This window comes from Gymnoscopelus braueri (assembly GCF_963280865.1).
Source record: "Gymnoscopelus braueri genome assembly, chromosome: 9".
NCBI classification, from domain to species: domain Eukaryota; kingdom Metazoa; phylum Chordata; class Actinopteri; order Myctophiformes; family Myctophidae; genus Gymnoscopelus; species Gymnoscopelus braueri.
The window spans coordinates 50,578,634-50,588,423 of record NC_137610.1 but is presented as its reverse complement, the minus strand read 5'-3'; positions in this window follow the sequence as shown (position 1 = coordinate 50,588,423).

The following is a 9,790-nucleotide window of genomic DNA, read 5'->3' as shown; positions in this document are numbered from 1 at the left end:
CTTCCGCCAAATTCCGGTACTTCCGTTTAGACACTCAACCCGGCTAGGTCTTGCCCAGTGTGCTTCTAACCCCCGATTTGGACCCGTGGGCTCCTGCACAAGTGCTGACATTTTTACCATTGAGCTAATAGAGCCCTGTCTGCTTGATCAGGGGAGAAATTGAATCTTGACCTTCAGGTCAAAATTCGTTGTCAAACCAGAAACAAGGATCGTGTCAAAGGTCATCATGTGTCACCTATAGACACACATGATCTAAATGTCTCAATAGAAGAGCAGGGAGACCAAATACAACCACCGCAATTGTATAAAGTTATATTGTATTAAAGTATTTACAAAATTACATTTTGCTCATTAAAACAAAGTTACGTAGTGCCGCTTTAAACGGCAACTCATTTCAAACCAAGGCAGCGTATAGAACCAATAAAATGACGTTTTATTGCAAAACGGCAACAGCATTTCTCCATTAGATTTAAATGTTTCTCATATATACGAATAAAGAGAAACCACAGTATTGTACTCCTTCCTTCCTTAGGTTCCCAGAAAACCTCATATAAATAAACTCTACTTGAACAACTACATGAGCCAGATTATTTCTCATTGCAGTCGACCATCATAGGACCTCTATTCTGAAATATACCATCATAGGACCTTTATTCTGAAATATACCACCTCTGATTGCACTGATACTAGAAGTATTTAAAAGAAAAAAACAAGATTCTATTCTATTTCTCCAGTTGTGTTTTATGTGACTGTACATATACCTGTATACTGTTTCTGTGAGACTGTTGTGGATTTTTGGGTCTTTGATCTGTGTTGACGTTAATGATGATAATAATAATAAATACAAGGCCATATTTTTCATGGACAAGTACCTTTTCAGGGAGATGTCTGCTTGCAAAACAGGCCTTTTGTTTTTCTTTAGCCGAGGCCGACAAAACTTTAGAGCAGTGGTTCTTCAAAAGTGGGGGTCCAGGGACCCCTCAGACTGGCCCCTTTTTCCACCAAAACAACTTTAGAACTCTAGAACAACTTTAGAACTCTAGAACTGGTTCCGTTCTAGATTCTTGGAACCGCGGTGCTTTCACGGAACCCGGCCGCGAAACCGGCTTTGCATTTCCACCAGTCCTGCAGCACCAGCCCCCAATGTCCCTGCAGGTTCGATTCCAGGGCTGTTCCAGCAAATGTGTTGAACATGATCGTTTCAACTGTCCATTTCACAGACATGCAATCAACGATGGCAGATACAGTTTCCCTTTTTAATTATTTTTTTATGATGATTTTTCACTTGCTTTTGCCATTGTTTATATCGCATCGGCATCTTCCAACCTGTAGGATAGTGACACACACACTTTGTAGAATAGTGACACGCCCACTTTGTAGGATAGTGACATGCCCACTTTGTAGAATAGTGACACACCCACTTTGTAGGATAGTGACACGCCCACTTTGGTTCCCAAGTTCAGGGCAAGAAAAAAACAAGACTTTTTAGGTTCCAGTTCCGAACCAACTTTTACGGTTCTGAACCAATTAATTTTCAGTGGAAGCACTCTGAACTGGTTCAGACTTAGGCAGGAAAAAAGAGAACCGAACCAGTTCAAACCACGGTGGAAAAGGTGCCGGAGTTCCTTGAGGGGGTTTCCAAAAGGACCCTTACGGGTCTGTAACTCTGAGAGTGTACACATGTTCCAGTTCCGAACCAACTTTTAGGGTTCTGAACCAATTTGTTTTAAGCGGGAAAAAAGAACCGAACCGGTTCAATCCGGATGGAAAAGGGGCCAGAGTTCCTTGAGGACCCTTACAGGTCTCTAACTCTGAGAGTGTGCACGTGGAATCAAATGGACCCTTACGGGTCCATTTGATTCCACGTGCACACTCTCAGAGTTATAGCTGGGGTTCCTTGGAGAGCCACTGCATTAGAAGACAAACTAATAGTGTGAGTTACAGTTGAACTCTGAAAAAAAATTACATTTTCTATGTGTATCGTTGCATGAATCAATGTCCAGATACTGCCTTCCTTCTTAAAAGTCACAAGATTTAGTCTACATTCCGCTTGCTGCTTGGTTCCTTAGATAATTAAGTGTCTTCTTCTGCCATAAGTGATAAAAAAAGAGTTAACTTTCATAATCAGGTTCCCGGTAGTGAGTGTGTGATGACGTGTGAGACAAATCAAAACACAGTTTTGTAGAACATGAATGTTTTCAGGACATTGTTTAATGGGTGTTTTTTGGTGTGCGATGCAATAAAAAGACCTGTGTACCAAGTTTCTATAGCCATGATCACCACACCTTTCTGTTTTGTAATGTAAAAACACTGGGCTTGCTGTTAACTTAGACTTGTAATTGTTTTTTTTTTGGAGTTATGTGATGATGATCAATATTAAGGCGTGTGTGTGTTAAACAAAATGCTAGTTTTGACTGTATACTGCTTTCAACAAAAGGGACTTTATGATTGCATTTAAAAACCAACAGGAACTACAGTACTGTATGTAAACAAACAGGTTTTGTGTGATCTCGCTCTTTGATGTCCCGTATAATAATTGTCACCAAAAGTTACAGTAGTCGTTGCCACGTTGATATTGTGGACGTTTGAATGAAAACATGTTACAGAGACGGATGGACCCGCTGGAATCACTAACTGAACCTTTAATTTGTGTTGTATGATGATGATGATCTCAGCAAGGACGGATTTAAAAATAGATGTATATTTAAGAATGTATTATATTTAACAACGACGACCAAAACATGCTCTTCTGGCTTTGTGCCTAATAAGATTTATGTAAAAACAGATAAATGTGATTTTTCTGGCTTCTGATATTGTGTTTAATGGAGAGGTATGTTGATGTCACAAAAGTGTTACGAATTACAAATGATGATATTTTATAAAAAAACTAGACGAAACAAGACTTTTTGTTTTCATTTCCATGTCAAACTATTCTGTTAAAACTCGTCTAGTTCGTGTTCCATCTTTGGATAAATTAGGAGGAATGATTATATGAAGACAGGGTTGAAAAAAATGGGCGAAGTGCTCCTTTAAGGCTGGAGATGCTGAGAGACAATAGCCAGACACTCTGAAATGCACACAGACCAAATCCTCAGTGCTAATTTGTCCATTTGTAACTCCTTACGGGTCCATTTCTACCCTCTGACTCAGAGTTAACCCTTTAAGACCGGGACCACCACTTCGTAACCACTTCTAACCATCATGTTATACTTTGGCTATTGAAAAATAGCAGATATACAAGCTCACCTTACACTCTACCCTTCTGACTCAGAGTTAAATGAACAGCGGTGATTTTACAGTGTTGCAGGGAGACTGTGTACAGTAAGCAGACCGGGAACGCATCTGTGTCATTTTAGATTTCTTTGGCTAGTCAAAAACAGCAGATCTACAAGCTCATAGCGCGGCACCGAGTGCCGCACTATGAGCTTGTAGATCTGCTATTTTTGAAGAATCGTGAAAATGTGTGCAGATCTTTGACAGTATATTTTTAGAGTGAAAATGTTAAACTCAAATCTTTGCTTCTAGGGGATTCTACAAATGTCTTATAAATCATAACAGTTTTATTTTATTTTATGTATGTTGCTATAATCCATGGTTCTGAAACTTTTTCATGTCAACGACAACCCAAAATTATATATATTTGGCTGTGGACCCCCATCTGAAAATATTCAGTTCCAGGGACCCCCCAGAAGCAAAGATTTGAGTTTAAAATGTTTTAAAAATATTATACATATTCAAAGATTTGCACAAATTTTCACGATATTAAAAAAAAAAAGAGATCTACAAGGTCATAGCCACGCTATGAGCTTGTATATCTGCTATTTTTGAATAGCCAAAGACAACTTTAAGTGACACAGATGCATTCCCAGTCTTAATGGATTCGGTGATGTTACTGTGTTGCAGGCGGACTGTGTAAGCAGCCTGACGTCCAATCAATCCTCTCCATGTTTCTCATTAGTGGATCAATGAGAGAGTGTGGCTGGTGTGGAAGTCATTAGAGGAACGTTAACACGATCAGATCTGTAAGATCTAGTGTTAGATCCATGATCACTGTCTGTCTTCTTCTCCCAGAACACACGCTCCTGCGTGTCCTCCTCTCTACTGTACAATTATGTATAAGTAGTTAAATAGTGCTATATTCAGGTAATCATTATAAACTTACAGCAAACAAGGTAAACGCATACATCAAATGCAGAGAGACAGTGTAGTGTCTCAGTAAACTATAGGATCACAGGTAAACCAAGAACCTAGCATAAGTCTAATCATTATAATATATATATATTTTTAAAGGTAGGGTAAGTGATATTTTTTGGTTAAAACAAAAAGTTTTTTGTTAAAAGGTTAAAATACTATATTCTGATAGTAATCATTGCTATAGAGTGTTTTTTCAGTAACAGATGTCTACCCGTCTCTCCAGCTCTTTAATAAACAGAAAATACATTTTTCGGTAGGTGTCAAAATCTCAGCCAATCAGGAGAAAGTACCCATTTTTAAGCTTAATTTGTATAGTGCTCCAGTTCCAATTTTGTCTGCTCATTTCTTAGTGTCATCACTTCCAATTTTGCTTGTTTAATCTATATCCTGATTTAATTCTCTGTCCTGGTTGGATAAAATTGGAAATGAAACTGAAACTGAAACAAAAATGCATTTTCTGTTTAATTAAGAGGTGGAGAGACAAGGAGACTCCTAATACTGAACAAACACTCTATAGCAATGAGTACTATCAGAATGTAGAGCTATTTAACACTTATTTTAACCAATGCAAATCACTTACCCTACCTTTAAATATGAAAATTGAAACTATAAAACTATAGGATGCCAAGTCAACAAATGAACCTGGCATCTGTCCAAATAACATACTATCTAAAGATGTTCAGAAGATTGGGAGTGAATCTGCAGTTCTGACTGCAATGGAGAGTTTGTTCCACAGTTTGGGAGCCAGAAGGGAGAAGAGTCTAGGACGTGTGGAGCGTTGTCCAGGGTGTTTTAGAGAAGAGAGAAGAGTCTAGGACGTGTGGAGCGTTGTCCAGGGTGTTTTAGAGAAGAGAGAAGAGTCTAGAGCGTGTGGAGCGTTGTCCAGGGTGTTTTAGAGGAGAGAGAAGAGTCTAGGACGTGTGGAGCGTTGTCCAGAGTGTTTTAGAGAAGAGAGAAGAGTCTAGGACGTGTGGAGCGTTGTCCAGGGTGTTTTAGGGAAGGGAGAAGAGTCCAGGATGTGTGGAGCGTTGTCCAGGGTGTTTTAGAGGAGAGAGAAGAGTCTAGGACGTGTGGAGCGTTGTCCAGAGTGTTTTAGAGAAGAGAGAAGAGTCTAGGACGTGTGGAGCGTTGTCCAGGGTGTTTTAGGGAAGGGAGAAGAGTCCAGGATGTGTGGAGCGTTGTCCAGGGTGTTTTAGAGAAGAGAGAAGAGTCTAGGACGTGTGGAGCGTTGTCCAGGGTGTTTTAGAGAAGAGTCTAGGACGTGTGGAGTGTTTAGAGAAGAGAGAAGAGTCCAAGACGTGTGGAGCGTTATCCAGGCTGTTTTAGGGAAGGGAGAAGAGTCCAGGATGTGTGGAGCGTTGTCCAGGGTGTTTTAGAGAAGAGAGAAGAGTCTAGGACGTGTGGAGCGTTGTCCAGGGTGTTTTAGAGAAGAGTCTAGGACATGTGGAGTGTTTAAAGAAGAGAGAAGAGTCTAGGACGTGTGGAGCGTTGTCCAGGGTGTTTTAGAGAAGAGTCTAGGACGTGTGGAGTGTTTAAATAAGAGAGAAGAGTCTAGGATGTGTGGAGCGTTGTCCAGGGTGTTTTAGAGAAGAGAGAAGAGTCTAGGACGTGTGGAGCGTTGTCCAGGGTGTTTTAGAGAAGAGTCTAGGACGTGTGCAGTGTTTAGAGAAGAGAGAAGAGTCTAGGACATGTGGCGCATTGTCCAGGGTGTTTTAGAGAAGAGAGAAGAGTCTAGGACGTGTGGAGCGTTGTCCAGGGTGTTTTAGAGAAGAGAGAATAGTCTAGGACGTGTGGAGTGTTGTCCAGGGTGTTTTAGAGAAGGGAGAAGAGTCTAGGACGTGTGGAGCGTTGTCCAGGGTGTTTTAGAGAAGAGAGAAGAGTCTAGGACGTGTGGAGCGTTGTCCAGGGTGTTTTAGAGAAGAGAGAATAGTCTAGGACGTGTGGAGCGTTGTCCAGGGTGTTTTAGAGAAGAGAGAAGAGTCTAGGACGTGTGGAGCGTTGTCCAGGGTGTTTTAGAGAAGAGAGAATAGTCTAGGACGTGTGGAGCGTTGTCCAGGGTGTTTTAGAGGAGAGAGAAGAGTCTAGGACGTGTGGAGCGTTGTCCAGGGTGTTTTAGAGAAGGGAGAAGAGTCTAGGTCTCTAGGACGTGTGGAGTGTTGTCCATGCAGGTGTTTTAGGGAAGGTTCTGAGGCCTCCCTCACACAGTTAAAACAATTGTTTTATGGCTGCCTTATGCCTTACGTGAGGCATAAGGCCATTTCAATTCATTCCCTATGGAAGTCACATGGTTTGATAAAACTGACTTGCCTCACGGCTCTATCGCTCTACCCCCCCTCCCCTCCCCTAAGGCAAGTCAGTCAAAACGCTTGTTTTCATTGCAAACAAGGCCTGACAGCTTCCCTGTGTTGGCTGATGCGAGTGAGCGGGAGGGGTTGTAGGGCTGGATCAGGCTTTGATATGGGGTTGCCATGTCTTTGGTTGCTCTAGTGTTTTGTACCCTGTGCGGGGGGGTGGGGGGGGGGGGTGACGACATGCGTGTAATATATTTTATCCTGGATGCCTGAACCTCATCAGTATCACTGTATGCTCTTCTTCTATGGTAAATAAATAACATCCCGTGTAACACGCTCTGGTATTGACCAGGGCCTACAGTAGATGAGGTTAATGCAAATTTATGCAAATCACAACCTGATCAGCTGACAAATCAATACTGTTTAATTCACCTATAGGGGTTTCCAGCTAAACTGGACTTCAAATAAGGGATGGATGCCCAGTAAAAGATACAAATCTCACTGTGTGTACCGTTTTGTATATATCATATTAACCACCTGAACCCCAGCATCCATATATAACTCCAAGTAACTATAGTAACTAAAGCTGTCAAATAATTGTAGTGGAGTAAAGAGGACAACATTTGCCTCAGAGATGTAGGCCTAGTGGAGTAGAAGTATACAATCATGAAAAATGAAAATACTCCAGTAAAGTAAAAAGTACCTCAAAATTGAACTTAAATATACAAACTTAAGTAAATGTACTTAGTTACTTTCCACCAAATGGAAACCATTAAATGGAACCCATTAAAACCGGGAAAGCATCTGTGTCATTTTGAGATTTTAGCGTTGGCTATTAAAAATAGCAGATCTACAAGCTTACGCACATCTGCTATTTTTCACCTTTTTTTTTAAAACCTTGAAAGTGTGAGAACTACTGATTTAGAAGGTATTTTGTAGAATGGGCCTCAGGTCTTAATGGGTTCAAACAGAACGTGCTGGTTGCTGCACCAGGGTCATTATTGTGGCTCACAGTAGACCAGGTACACAGTTCAAATCCTCCATGTTAATTTAACCTCTTTAAGCCCTTTTTCCACTTGGTTTCCCACACTGCAAACAAAGCGTGCTGATTGCTATACAGCAGTGACATTATGACAGGATCACCACAGTACACACACACACACACACACACACACACACACGCACACGCACACGCACACACACAGTACAATCCTCCATGTTCATTTCAACACCACGTCATTATCACAGTTTGGTGAGAAACGGAAAGGGAGATATTTAAAGACGGGGTGCCGTGATTTTCAATGATCCCCCCCCCCCCCCCCCCAAAACATAATCATCAGGTATTATGGTTATACTAGGAGGAAGATTTTTTTCAAAAAAGTGTACATAAATTGTTAAAATTATGTTTTTATGTGGACACGCCTCCAGTTCATTAAGTATACCTGGTTCTCACCTTAGCACCTGCTCCACCACCTTAGCACCACCCACCTGTCCTAGTCCCTCCTCCTCATGCCCACACCTGTTGTGTTATGATAATGAGGGGGAGGGTATATTTTTACTATGTCACTAAAGGGCTGTTTTTTCTATTGGCACGTTTGACCCTCAAAACTCAAAATAGTCAGAGAAGACATAAAACACCATAAAAACACCACCAGGGGGCTTAATGAAGTTCTATCAACCTCAGAGACACATGAAAAACAGAAAAAGTGCAAAACCATGGCACCACCTATTTAAGGATTCCGAGGAACCGGAATCGTTAAAATCCTAAAGGATCCCAAATAGAGATGTCTGATAATATCTCCCCCCACCACCCAATATTCTCGGACAATATTTACATAAAAAAAATTGATTGGATTCTATTTAAAATGTAAACAAATAAATGATGCACTTTAATAACAACAACAATAACATCATTTTGGGGGTCCTTGACATGAAAAAGTTTGAGAACCACTGCTATATAGCATTCAGAGATTGTGGAACAGTTGTCTGGGTGTGAGAGACAATACAGTAGTGAAAGGTAGACTGCAGTGGGAATGGTTGTTCTGTCTGTCCAGCTGAGTCAGGAAAGCGTCTGCTTGCCAAGGCAGCTCGTTAATGTGACAGCAAACACAATAGTGTCACCATGCAGCCACAGAACCAGCCAGCCAGCCAGCCGGAACGTGTTTCCTCAGCTCTAACCAGCCACGCTGGTCACGCATGTTGGCCCCCGGCCACGCCCACAACACGCCCTGTTGGCCGCTGGACACGCCCACAACACGCCCTATTGGCCCCCGGACACGCCTGGTTGATAGCTGGTTTTATTGGAAGAAAAAAACTAAACGTAATCACCACCAACAACAACAACAACAGTTCATAATGTATGAATGCTGGATTTACACAACATCATCACTTCATCACTCTGTGTGTGTGTGTGTGTGTGTGTGTGTGTGTGTGTGTGTGTGTGTGTGTGTGTGTGTGTGTGTGTGTGTGTGTGTGTGTGTGTGTGTGTGTGTGTGTGTGTGTGTGTGTGTGTGTGTGTGGTTAATCACTTCCCCCTCAACATCCCTATATGTTTGCCTATGTGTCGTCAGGTTGAAAATTGTCAAAACAATTATTTTATGTCAGAGTAAAACAAAAGGATAGCAGATCTACAAGATTACAAGGTGTGAACATGGCGATGCGTGTGTAATCTTGTAGATCTGCTCTTCATTATAAGAGGAAGTGTATATAGGGCTTTAATGTAAGGATGAGTGCTGGGGGTGGGGGGGGTGGGGGGGGGTAGCAGGTGCAGTTTAACCCCTGAGGGACCGTAATGGGATGAGGACAGAATGAGTGTTTGATGACAGGAGGGGAGGGGAGGGAGGGGGGGGGGGGGCATACGTCCCACGAGACCCTGACTGCTGCAAATTACACCCCTAAGCCCCCACCCCCCCCCCCCCCCCACACACACACACACACACCCACGCAAACAAACACGTTTACTATACTTGTGAGGACATTAACATTTTAGGAGGGACAATTTTTATGAATTTTATTCTTAGAAAAATTGGGCATTTTTCAACTGTAAGCCTATAGAGCCAAAAGCCAAAAGATGAAAACCCACCTCTTCAGGAAACACTACCCTGACCCTTCCTCTTCCTCTTCAGGAAACACTACCCTGACCCTTCCTCTTCCTCTTCAGGAAACACTACCCTGACCCTTCCTCTTCCTCTTCAGGAAACACTACCCTGACCCTTCCTCTTCCTCTTCAGGAAACACTACCCTGACCCTTCCTCTTCCTCTTCAGGAAACACTACCCTGACCCTTCCTCTTCCTCTTCAGGAAAC